This window comes from Rhipicephalus sanguineus, chromosome 11 (genome assembly GCF_013339695.2).
Source record: "Rhipicephalus sanguineus isolate Rsan-2018 chromosome 11, BIME_Rsan_1.4, whole genome shotgun sequence".
In the NCBI taxonomy this organism is placed as follows: domain Eukaryota; kingdom Metazoa; phylum Arthropoda; class Arachnida; order Ixodida; family Ixodidae; genus Rhipicephalus; species Rhipicephalus sanguineus.
Genome location: NC_051186.1, coordinates 110,645,736 through 110,658,803, shown reverse-complemented (window position 1 = coordinate 110,658,803; position 13,068 = coordinate 110,645,736). Strand labels below are relative to the sequence as shown.

General features: G+C 44.5%; 1 long non-coding RNA gene across 1 annotated transcript; it reads right to left on the bottom strand.

Moving 5' to 3' along the window:
* Nucleotides 1–2,275: 2,275 nt before the first annotated feature.
* Nucleotides 2,276–12,741, bottom strand: LOC119374306 (uncharacterized). Its single transcript, XR_005180132.1, has 3 exons — nt 12,681–12,741; nt 5,288–5,320; nt 2,276–2,307 (listed from the first exon to the last, which is right to left on the bottom strand). It is a non-coding gene; the product is annotated as an uncharacterized LOC119374306 (long non-coding RNA).
* Nucleotides 12,742–13,068: the final 327 nt, after the last annotated feature.

Genomic DNA, 13,068 nt, shown 5'->3' with positions numbered 1-13,068 from the left:
ACTGGCCTAGCCGCGCCAGTTTCGCGCGCCTCCTCAAGAGCTGTGCTGCTCATGCGCGAGGATCAGTGATGTCACACAGCCGGCGCACCGGTGCCGGCACCTCCCGCGCACTCCGCCGCCGCCGCACGCGACGCGACACCGCCGGTCTGCGCGTTCTGCCACGTCGTAGCCGTGGCAGACACACTGGCGCCGGCGCGCACGCAGCTATTCGCCTTCGCTGTGCAGTCACCGTGTGACGCTGCGCTGGAGCCGCTTGATAACGCCTCTGACTGGCGTTTGCCAGTGTGGTATAGCTATGGAAAAGGAGAGCGCAAATGCTGCTCAACGGCGCAATAAAGCGGTCAAGCTTAACTCATCGGATCGCGAAGTAGTTGCCTGGCTATTAGTGGTTGAACGTAGGAAGAATGAACAGAAGAAGGCTAAACGTGCTGCGGGGACACGAAAAGCCAGGAATAATCAGCTGAACCTTTGCTAACGGTACGCATATCCTGGCATAACCGACCTAAGCCACTACAGCATTTTTATGATTACTGCATGACACAATTAGCTGAGACACAGGCATTTGTACGTAATCTTCAGCAGAAAATTATTAGGGCAGTAAAAAGTACAAACAGTATGGGAACAAAGATACAAAGCAGTTCCAGCCTCCTAGCATGTTTTATTACTGTGCCAAGCTTTCCACGAGCAAGAAACTTGTGAATTTTTATAAAATAAAATAACTGATAAAGATATGTTTACGAAAATTTAAATTTAAATTAGGATAATTTGTAGTGTGTGTGCCAAATTTCCTGAAATTAACCCAAGAAACTAAAAAGTTACAAACGATCCCCGCTTCCCCCCTTAAATCACATGTCACCATAAGTTTTTCATGTGTTATTGCTGTACACCTGAAGTGGCAACTCAGGGGTTATTTTTGAGTATAATTGACGTAATAGACACGTTGTTTATTGTTTCTTGATATATTTTTGATAATTTGACGTCCGGTTACTTCGGTCATTTTTTTCCTGTACCATGATATATCTGTGTGTGTGTATATTTGATTGGCGCGTTGTAATGTCATTTGTATGAAGTCGAGTAGTGACACACATATGGAGTGGTGATAAATTTTATTTTCCCGGTTTTATATTCCCTCCAAATGTTTCATTTTGTCAGTTCTTGCACACGCCGGGATTATGGGTGCAATCTGTGCTGTAGATCACTCTGTAAGGAAAAATATCACGCGTTTTTAGTTGTATTGATTTCGTATAACATTTTCATTGTGAAAGGCAGGCTTGTCAAGTTATGTTTTTGTTTATAGAGGGAAGCTATAAATGCCTATGGCGTGTTCTTTGCAAATGTCCATCGTCTGCGGGCAGCAAAGAATGTCCCACAAAAATTGGGCGATCCCCACTACTCACCACTGATGCACTAAAAATGAAGAAGGAACAGACGGGCGGCACACACCAATTAGGATCACGCAAGCAACGCCAAGCGCATGCGGGAAGCCAAACAAGACGATGCATGTTGCCGCAAAAAGAAGCATGTTGGTCAAATGGAAAATTTCAAAGAAGCATACGCTAAACTCAAAACACACTTCATGGACAAACGAAGACACTTCCTGGGTAATTTTAATGGCGGGGTGTGTCATCGGCTATAGCTGAAAATACTGCGTTACCTCCTTGTCATGTTGTGAAAAGTTTCTGCATTTTCTGCAACATTAATGCGCACGCATTAGAAAGTGCTCTCAACAGTGTACGTCGGAATGTCAAAGCTAATTTATTCTATAACTACAGCAAACTATCTTCAAAAACTGTAGGATTAAAGTGCAGTCGCCCAACCTTATCTGTCTTTGATGCGTGTTCTAACTCATGTTCGGCTCGAGTCTTCATTGCTATAGACGAGGTCTCCGTAGCGATGACGCACGGAAGGCGTGTGCGGTGGGCACTGAAGCCTCATATGATGATCGAAGAGATAACATGATGTGATCCTCATAGTACTGAGGCTGCACGTGGCCAACCCTTTCGAGAGACAGAGAGCGTAATTTATTATTCATGACTCCAACCACGTAAGCCGCGAAGACTGATAATCAAAAGTGATGCGCGAAGATCACTGACACGACATTATATTTTTTTGCGCACATTCTCATTTGCCTAAAGATACGGTTACTTCTATGACATTTGAAATTTTCTCACCAGTCAATTTTTTCGAAGTCGCCTGTGGTGTTTGTAGGTCTCTTCAGCCTTGGTGCCGCCGTCTGAGCGTTGCCTTCGTTGTTATCTGTGGTGGTTTCACTAGAGTCCTCGTATTCCAAATTATAGCCTTCCGCACCTGCGTTTTTGTACATACGTTTTTATTACTTTTGTCAATTGATAAGGAAACTATAGGTTTAGTTGTTGTTGGTATGAGTTTTCTTTTAAAACTGCGTCTTTAGAGGCTTTCTATATCTTGTGTATTATACTGTCACGCCGCCATGACGCTCACGAAGGCAGCATTCGGCGTGTTCGCGACCAAACTTTTCAATTGAGGGAACTTGTGCCCGGAAAATGAAAATACAACGTGCAAGCGATTCACACTGTAAGTGATAGCGGCGTGTACAGTCGTCGGCCGTCGAGTAATCCGATCATCGACGGAGTGCGTCGTCTTTTATAAAGCAGTCATCGAACTTTCCAGCGTTATCGCTGGTGCTCGCATCAGCTCTCAAATAACGTTGACTATTCGCGTCCTGCGCGTAATCTTAACGGAATGGTCTCAAATAGTTCCGAAGCTTTTTAAGCATTGCAACGTGGTCGCGCCGAGCGTTACTAACAGCTTTTGTGGCTGAAACCGGAGTACATCCAAATAAAGTTTATAAACGCGCATGGCAATACTCTTGCTATCTTCCACTGCAATTCAGCTTATTTTTCCTTTTATTTCAGAAAATGCTGTTAGCCTAAATATTGTGAATTGATAGAAACAAATAACTAGATATTTAAGATAAGTAACTACTTGTTCCCATATATTTTCGCATCGGAAGGAATTCGATTAAAAGATAAGGGTATTTACTTTCATGTTTATTGATGACGCAGAAGGCATTACGGACCCGCATAAGGCCATAACTACGTTTAGTTTCAGGGAGTAGTGAACTGCACTTGGAGCTAACATGCAATAAGGGTGTAAATATAGTTGCGTAAATAATTCAGCATTCAGAACATCTCGCATTATCGGGGTTTTACAGCGTGTTCTGTAAATGAAAGGACGTAATTTCTTAATTTACTTAAGCCTACCTACTTGTCCTATTTTTGCCCTAACTTATAAAACGAGCATTCGCCAATTACAACATGGAAGACGCATTCGTACTAGTTATGGTACTGGGTATGTTCCTAAGGTAATAAAAAATAATACGCGATCACCGTTGATACGTAGCCCAGATCGTCGACTATAATATCGAAAAATGCTGACGAATGCGTTGGTGTCTACTATTTACACACTTGTGGAAATCTGCACAGCTTGCCATAGAATCATAATATGTACTACCACATACACCACTAATTATACTGTATTCCATAGGGAAATTCTTATGCGTTTGCCTTCGCCGCAGTTGAGCAATCTAAACTAAGGGCAATTCGTACAGATTCAATTCCGTACAGATTCAATTCATGATTCAATTCAATTTCCGTACAGATTCAATTCATGAGGGAACACGTGAGAACAGGCCTGTGATATGGATATACCTTTCTCAGTCAAGAATGGTATTCATTTCAATAATACACATTGCATTTCTCTAATTTCGCAGGATTTCCGGGCACGTTTCTCCAAACACGCTGTGTACATGAAGTATTGCATATTTCATATATGCATATATATATATATATATATATATATATATATATATGAGTGAGAAGAAGGACTCACGTACGAAATGTACTTTTTTATTAACGTTTCGGCTGGCCCACCATACGAAACTTTAATAAAACTACATTTCGTACGTGAGTCCTTCTTCTCACACATCTATCGTACCAGACCCATCGATCTATATATATATATATATATATATATATAGATATATATGATATATATATATATATATATATATATATATATAGAGAGAGAGAGAGAGAGAGAGAGAGAGATAGAGAGATAGATATGTATATATGTGTTATTTATTTTGCTTGTTTGAAATACTCGAAGGCCATAATTTGGCTCAAGGAGGATGGGCTTCATGTAATTGCAACGGAAGAAATGAACACGCGAAACAAGGCACACGTTGAAACAGAACAACAGTGAAGAACACAGTTCAGGCGAACACATGAGCTCGTGGCTTCACTATGCCGAGCACCAGTGTAGCAGCCCAACCATACATTGATGCAAGCTTCCGCGTATTGGAGAATACCAGGAGGAGGGGATTCGTTTAGTCAAGTGTATGCTTGATAAGGCTGCACATCCTATATAAAACAGCGCTGGCTCCAGTGTCTTACAACCATCATCGCTCAGGCGACACAGCCTTGCCTTAATCCATTCATTGCACCGGAATGCCGTATGCCCTCCATTGAGATCAATAAGCTTAATCGAGTCCTGAAAACTGTAATCGGCGATTTGGAAAGTGATTCGATTTCTTCGGTGCGCAACTTTAGGTTCGAAGTGGAGGAGCTGGATTATATTTCCCGGCTATAGTTTTGGGGTTTCCCGGTACCCGTTTAACTGAAATAATGTATATACAGATCGTTAAGCCTGACGTCCGTGAAAATGTCGCTTCGAAGGTTGGCGCAGTTGACGGCAATGTGCTACGGAAACCACATCCTTTGGTACTCAAGTCATACATGCTGAATCAGAGCAAACTAGCATATGACACGAGCACATGCCTTCGTTTATTATTGTGCATGCGCAGAGTGTTCCCTACCCACCACGAAACATAGCCGAGCGCTCGCATATTTCACCTTGCTCGTCTTATCGCTGAACATTTCATAGAAACCAGAGGGGAGCTCACACGAGTTTGTCTGTTCAATTCCAGGAAGTAGAATTGTGTTAGACTTCATCTTGTGGCATATAGAAAGCTTAGTCTTTCGAAGGAACGAAAGATTTTCCTAAAGCATATTTTTTTTGCTAAATGAACCATTAATTACCAAGCAGTTTGTAATACAGCTTACCACAAATGGAATACATCTTACCAACCGGTTTTCTTTTACATAAAAAATATTCCGTTATCTTAATGTGCCCTTTCCAAAAACGGATTTGGTGGCCCAAGGAGAGCCTAAATATCGCATACAGAAGTGATCCGCTAACAGCCCATACACTATTTAGTGGTATGAAAGGACCACGCTTTCACACTTACCTTGAAGTGCATTTTCAAATATTCCTAGGAAAACTGGAAGAAAAGAAAAAGTCCACATTGTTAAGGTTTGTAGATTTTGGTAACTGCCATCCGACAGTTACCAAATATTTCACTAATAGAGGAAACAAACTTGCCCATATGCTCTGCAAATACAAGCTTTGCTATAAACCAATAAATAGAATGTTTGATAAATCGGAACTAAATTGCATTGCATACGACTACATCAGCGGGAAACGTTCTCTTCTCTCTCAAGCACGGTACCGCGACATCAGCAGACGAGCGTGCAAGATATATAGACTACATTGTTTAGACACGACTTTATCATTCCGTAAAAAGACAGTCGGGTGCCTAATGTGCAGAATCCAGGATATGACTATGGAGATTGCTGCATTTGCTGACTCTTCATAAATGCAGTCTACCTTGTCTTATGAGGAAGATTGTGGCCTTGCGTTGGAGATATCAAATTATTATTCAGCAAGCTCGGCAAAATTAGCCGCAATTCAGAAGCAGATGCTTTATTAGTTGACAAAAAAAAGAAATGCTAGTATGTCACCTCAGTGTGAAGTTTCTACTATTCCGAAAAATAACAGATGATGGCGTCTAGGCATGTTCGAGGATATGGAACAAAAGTGAACTAGCACAACAATACTTCTGACGCAGGCAGGCAGACTAAAACCGCTCGCAACTTGACGCGCCAGTCGGTGCCCTTGTAGAAACGAGCGCTTCGTGAACCGGCGCGTCCGTCATCGCATGTGGCGGCGCGTCTACGCGAGCCGCCGCTTGCCATGACAACGGTAAAATGTTAACAAAAGGAGCAAACGGCGCTGCCAGACGAGGCGCATTCTTACCGAAACTTGCACGGGTATGCGTTCCTGCATTTTTCTTATTGTTTTTATGAGTATACAGCCCTTTTCCTTGCTAAAAAACCAACAATGAGCCAATAAAAGTTCGTAGCCTCGCTCCCATGCTCGTTCCTTATGACGACCAAGGCCGCCTTCCGTAAGGCTGCCTAAACACCAAATAAGGCGAGTTTATGAAGAGCATTGAGACCTTTTCTTATCCTTACACTTATCCCTTCCTTACAAAAGGCCTAATTATAGCTTTAAGATAAGGTTGGTTTGTGAATACGGGCCTAAATAAGATTAGTCCCAATGCTACGAATAGTGCAGACAGCAGATCATAAAAAGCGTTTGCGAGGCGAGAGTAAAGTGGTTGAATATACCAGCCATCGTAATTTGTGCGCAGAAGCAAGCACATGGCACGGTTGGTTAGTTTACGCGGTTTAACCTCCCAAAGCTACACATGCTGCGAGAGACGCCCTAGTTGAGGCCGATTAATTTTGATGACCTGGAGCTCGTTAGGTGCAATGAAATCATTGAGTGCTGGTCCTCCTGCGTTCGGCCTTCATTGAAATGTGGCCACCATTGCCCGGCTCGAACGTATGTTTTTTCGGGTCAGCAGCCGAGCACTGTAATCACTAGGCCACCGTGGCGGCATGCATTCATAAAGGCACGAAAATTCGAATTTGGTTTCAGATTTTTATTTTTCCCCAAGAGATGTTTTCAATTTATGTGATCCTTAACGTGGCGCACAAATATGCCCGTTTGCGCCAAGAAATTTTTATGAGATCCGGATTTCATGTGGTTCATGGAATATATGCTGACAGGGTCAAAAGATACAGATGAGAGTAAGAACCCCGACGAAGTGGCCGGCCGCGGCCGTCGCATTCCGGTGGAGGCTAAATGCTGGCGCCCGTGTACCTAGATTGTGGTGCACGTTCAAGAACCCCAGGTGGTCGAAATTTGTTGTGGAGGCGGCTTGGTCCAAACACAATGACGCCAATACAGAGTTCGCGCGTGTGCAGAAATATGTGATAGAAGGTCAGCTGGTAACATGCGTATATTTATGCGGTGTTTTTCAATATTTGATACCCGCGCAATATTGAGTTTGTCGGCGATCAGCTGGTTCTGATACGGTAATATGATGATTCGTCGATGTTATCAAGGTGACTTGTCATTTCACATTGCGGCAATTTATTCTTGCCAGGGTAGAACCGTATCACCGTCGTTGTTGCCTGAAGAATCTTAAATTCTGCGCTGTTTAACACGGGCATCATGGTCCCATTGCCAGTATGGAGGAAGGAAACAGCTATAAGACAGCAGTGCGCCACGCGATGATATATATATATATATATATATATATATATATATATATATATATATATATATATATATATATATATATATATATATATATATATTGTTACGTCCACGAAAGGGGTTTATTGAGACGCGATGCAGCGGTAGCCTCAGCGGCCTTGAGTTCGCACCGAGGCTGTCGCTATCGCAAGGCACGTCTCCCTCCTCTTCCCCTCGCTCAAGCCCAGACCAACTACACACAGGTGCACATACCCCAACTACGGTTGTAACATCTCTCCGCGCGCAGACGAAGCCCGCCGGGTGAGTCAAACAGTCTCTCTAGGAATGAATGGCTTTAAACGGGCAATATGTGTAAGTTCAGTCTTTGCAGCACGTCGGCCATTGGCGTGGAGGCGAGCAACGCGGTACGTCACCTCGCTTATGCGGTCGAGAACAACATGGGGTCCAACATAGTGTGCCAGCAGTTTTTCACATAATCTATGTTTTCTCACTGGTGTCCAAAGCCACACGAAGTCACCAGGTTCATATGTGACGTGTCGGCGTCGGCGGTCGAACCGTAACTTCGAGCGTTCTTGCGAAGCAAGAGTGCGCAAATGAGCGAGACGTCGGGCCTCTTCCGCATGGAACATAGTCTTGGAAATGCAGAGATCATCGTGGTCTAAAAATGGCAAAATCGTGTCGAGTGTATAGCGTGGCGGTCTAGCATAAAGAAGAACGAAGGGGCTGTAGCCGGTAGTTTCATGCTGTGCGGTGTTGAACGCATAAGTAATGAAAGGCAGAACATCGTCCCAGTTTTTGTGGTCTGATGCGACGTACATGGACAACATGTTCGCGAGAGTTCTATTCGTGCGTTCCGTAAGACCGTTCGTTTGAGTGTGATAGGGCGTAGAGTGCCGAAAACTTGAAGCACAGAGACGAAGCATCTCTTCGACCACGTCTGCCGTGAACTGGCGTCCACGATCACTAATAACGATTTTGGCAGGTCCGTGTCGGAGAATCACGAAATGTAGCATGAAGAGGCACACGTCACGTGCAGTAGCCGATGGTATAGCCGTCGTCTCGCAGTATCGTGTCAGATGATCGGTGCACACGACGATCCAACGATTTCCGTTGGAGGACCGCGGAACGGGACCAAGAAGGTCAATTCCAACTTGCTGAAATGGAGTTGTTGATGGCGGCACAGGTTGTAGTCGACCAGGAGGAGTACTTGTAGGACGCTTGCGACGTTGACATTCGTTGCAGCTAGACACGTATTATTGCGTGGTCTGACGCATCTTGGGCCAGTAAAACCTTTCTTGAAGGCGGCAGAGAGTCCTCATTGCTCCTAAATGACCAGATGTTGGATCATCATGCATGGCTCTCAAAATGGAAACGCGGAGACTCTTCGGGACTACCAGAAGATATCGCGAACCTGTAGCAGAATAGTTCTTCTTGTATAGTAGCCCGTCGCGTATGCAGAAACGAGTGGCCGATGATTTGTGTCCGTCAGCAAGAAGTTGCTGTAAAGTACTGTCCTTTTGCTGCTCAGTCCTAAATGTATTCTTGTCAGGAAATCCTGGCTCCAACGATGCGATGTACCCGTCGAAGTTATCCGCGTCACAGTCCGTCGTGGGAAGCAGCAGCCGCGAAAGGCAGTCTGCATCAGCGTGCCGGCGACCGCTTTTATATGAAACCGTGAAGTCGCACTCCTGTAGACGAAGTGTCCAACGTGCAAGTCGACCGGATGGATCGCGCAGATTTACCAGCCAGCACAGAGAATGATGGTCAGTCACGACGGTGAAGGGGCGTCCGTAGAGGTATGACTGGAAACGTTGTACTGCGAAGACCACTGCAAGACACTCCTGTTCCGTAACGGTGTAGTTACACTCAGACTTGCTTAGGGAGCGACTCGCATACGCCATGACATGTTCTTTGGTATCGACGCGTTGAACCAAAACAGCGCCGACACCAACGCCGCTAGCGTCCGAGTACACTTCTGTGGGAGCCATAGGTCGAAGTGTCGGAGGATCGGATGGGACGTCAATCGGAACTTGAGTTCACAAAAAGCGGACGCTCATTCCGGGGTCCATTCGAACCGTACGCCTTTTTGAAGCAGGCACGTCAGTGGGTGCGCGATGTTAGCGAATGCAGGAATAAAGCGACGGAAGTACGAACATAGTCCCAGAAAGCTCCGTAGTTCTTTGACTGAGCGTGGCTGGTTGAAGGCTTCCACTGCAGCTGTCTTCGCTGGATCAGGTCGTATGCCTTCTTTGTCTACCAAGTGGCCTAGAACGAGTGTTTGGCGCTCTCCAAAATGGCATTTCTTTGAGTTTAACACCAAACGTGCTTTTCTTAGACATTCTAGCACAAGGTCTAGACGTGTGTTGTGCTCACGGAATGTGCGCCCAAAGATCACTAGATCGTCCAAATAACACATGCAGTCTTCCCATTTCAGGCCGCGCAAGATGTTGTCCATGAAGCGCTCGAACGTGGCTGGCGCGTTACACAGCCCGAACGGCATCACATTAAACTCGAAAAGTCCGTCTGGTGTTACAAATGCCGTTTTTTCATTATCTTCCTTGTGCATTGGTATCTGCCAATAGCCTGACCTCAAATCGACAGATGAAAAGTAAGAAGCCGGTGAAAGGCAATCTATAGCATCATCGATCCGTGGAAGAGGATATACGTCCTTTTTGGTGATAGCGTTGAGGCGACGGTAGTCAACGCAAAATCGCCATGAGCCGTCTTTCTTCTTAACCAGGATTACTGGGGCTGCCCACGGACTGCACGATGGCTGGATAACATTTTTCTGTAGCATGTCGTGAACTTGTTCATGGATAACCTTGCGCTCCGAGGGTGACACAGGGTATGGCTTCTGGCGGATAGGGCGATTACATCCCGTATCAATTCGGTGCTGTATGCGAGAAGGAGGAAATGATGGTGGATCCTCCTTCTGGGCAAAGTCGAAGACTTCGGAGTGTTTCGTGATAATACTCGCCAATTCACGACGCTGGTGAGTGCTTAGCTCTTTGTTGATCATAGCCTTAATTGAGGAGTCTATGGCATGGACATTATCAGAATTAGACTCATCCGGGCAATCGCGGCTCTCTGCAAGGTTGGCAAGAGAAAATACTTGCTGTTCACGAATCGCCGCAAGCTTCAGACCCTCCGGCAGTATCGTGGGTTCATCGGAACAGTTGATGGTCCATAAGCTAGTGCGCCCTTGAACAACTGACAGCGTACAATAAGGTATCAGAACATTTTTCTTCATGCAAATACGGTGAATCGGTTCCATGGTAGCGTCAAATGTTTTCTCGGTTGTAGGGGAACAGGTGACTGGGACACACTTTGCTGACATCGGCGGTACAACTGTATCCATATATATATATAGATCGTCGCATAGTTGTATATTTTTGCAATATGCAATTTTCGCAAGTGTGCTCCTTCATTTCTCCGACTACATGTGCACCGGACCTTCATCACTTTCTTTTTTGAATTATATATCTATTGATGCAGATAGATAGATAGATTGAAAAAAAGAAAGACAGAAAGAAGGAAAAGAGTACGTTAGACAAGCATATTTATTTTCTGCGCTGGCTTTCTGGGCGCCTGTGCGTTGACCTCAGTGTTCTATGAAGCCACAAGAGCTTTAGAAATATGAATTTCAATATTTCTGGCATTCTGCCGGGCACCGCTGCTTTGAAATGTAGAATCTGCCTGACACTCGCGCATTCGGCGTAAAGCAGGATCAACATCGCCGCGTTTTCATATTTTGCGGCACTGACAGCCAGCCACTTGTTCTAATCTATTTCCACTGGGACTGTAGACTCAGTCACACGTAAGGGATCGTGTTCTGTCGCCATTACTACGTGTTTAGTTTCCATCACGCAATAGATAGACATTATTAGGCCAAGACTCGATAACTAAGCCCGCCAAACTAAACAAATGTTAATGTTTTCGGAGAAAAGTAAACTGAGCAAGGGTTTCAATGCAGCCTAGTTGGTACTTGATCGTTGGCGCTACAAGCATATCAAGCAAAACAAAGATACGCCATAAGGGGGGTTTACGAATAACTTGGACACGAGGTTTCTTAATATTTGGTTAAATGTGAGAGTGCTGACATTTTTTTTAATTTTTACCCAATGAAAATGCGGGCGCCTCCTAACGAAACAAGCGCACCCTACAGCGAATAGCAGCGCAACTCGTATCTGCTAACACAGCACGGTGAATTGGCAGGCTCCACCGGAGAAGTAGAACTACTGGTGTACCGGAAACATGCAGCGCCGTCTTTGCGAAAGCTGCGGATGTTACCATGTAAGAGCGTTTGTAATCTACATTAGGACAACGACAACTATGCAAAGTATATACTATAGTGCTGCAAGGTCCACAATTTATCAAAATACTGTCACGAGTGATTTCCGCTCCCAAAAGTAAGTTGCAAATGTGATCCACTGTGACACTATGGACTCATTCTTGTGCATGAATATGAAGTGAGACAAAGCCCACGGAAGACCGTGGCAAGGCCGTGGATAATAAGCTTCATGCGAGCCTCATCTCTGCTACTGATGCTATCAAAACATCAACGCAAGGTGGGCCAATATCAAACCCATAGCTGCAGGTCACTGGTGGTCGTACATTAGAATATACCCTGAGTCTGAGTATTCGTTGAGTGTCCTCATTAACCGAGCACTAGAGAAATATTTTGCGAGACCGGTGAGATTGGCCCAGGAATTCATATTCTTTGATTATTTACACTATTTTCAAAAGTCCTCAATTTTCACTTTTTTCATCCCTAAACATAACAATAACATCTGGGGTTTCGTGTGCCAAGAGAAGCATCTGATTATGAGGCATGCCATAGAGGGCTCCGGAAATTTCGACCATCTGGTGTACTTGAAGTGTACTCACGTCACACATACACGGGCCTCTACCATTTTGCTCACGCCTAAACAGAAGACAAAGCAGCATTTATGGGAATGCTAACCGCCTCTCTTAGAAAGTAATTTATGCCTGCGGGTAACATACTGCAAATGTACCCGCTTGCTATTCAATGTGTCTGTGTATACTACAGGACCATACATATAATAGTATTGGACGTTATTGGCAAAGTTTTATATATCTACTATCGCAACCAACCAACTAGCGCCAATATAACGCCAGAATGTTTAGTACCACAGCTTGTGAGGCATGTAAAAACAGACAAGCAATAATTTTGTTTAGGAAACAGACCTGTACTGCATTAAGAAATTACTTACCAACTGCAACAGACATTAGAACCACGAAGTTCTTCATAGCGATTTCTGTAGATGGTTGCTGCCTCAATATGTGGCAAAGACGACTAGTCCTTTTTATACAGTTTGTTGAGGGCAGTGCAAAGGTCCCCAAAAGCGTAGTTGATTAATTATTTATATTTTTGATGACTGAATTACTTGGGAACTTTGGATAGCTGATATTTTTCTAAGGACCAGATATTTTTCTAAGGCATTTTGTAACACGCACCTTTCTAGCTAATTCGAAGTTTTCTTTCTGACGTCTTCGCCAATGACTTCCTGTGTCAGGCTACGAAAGTCACCAGCGCGCAAATGCCGTCTCGTTCGGAGAGGACTTTCCTGGAAGGCGCCTAAAGTCATCATATCTACTTCC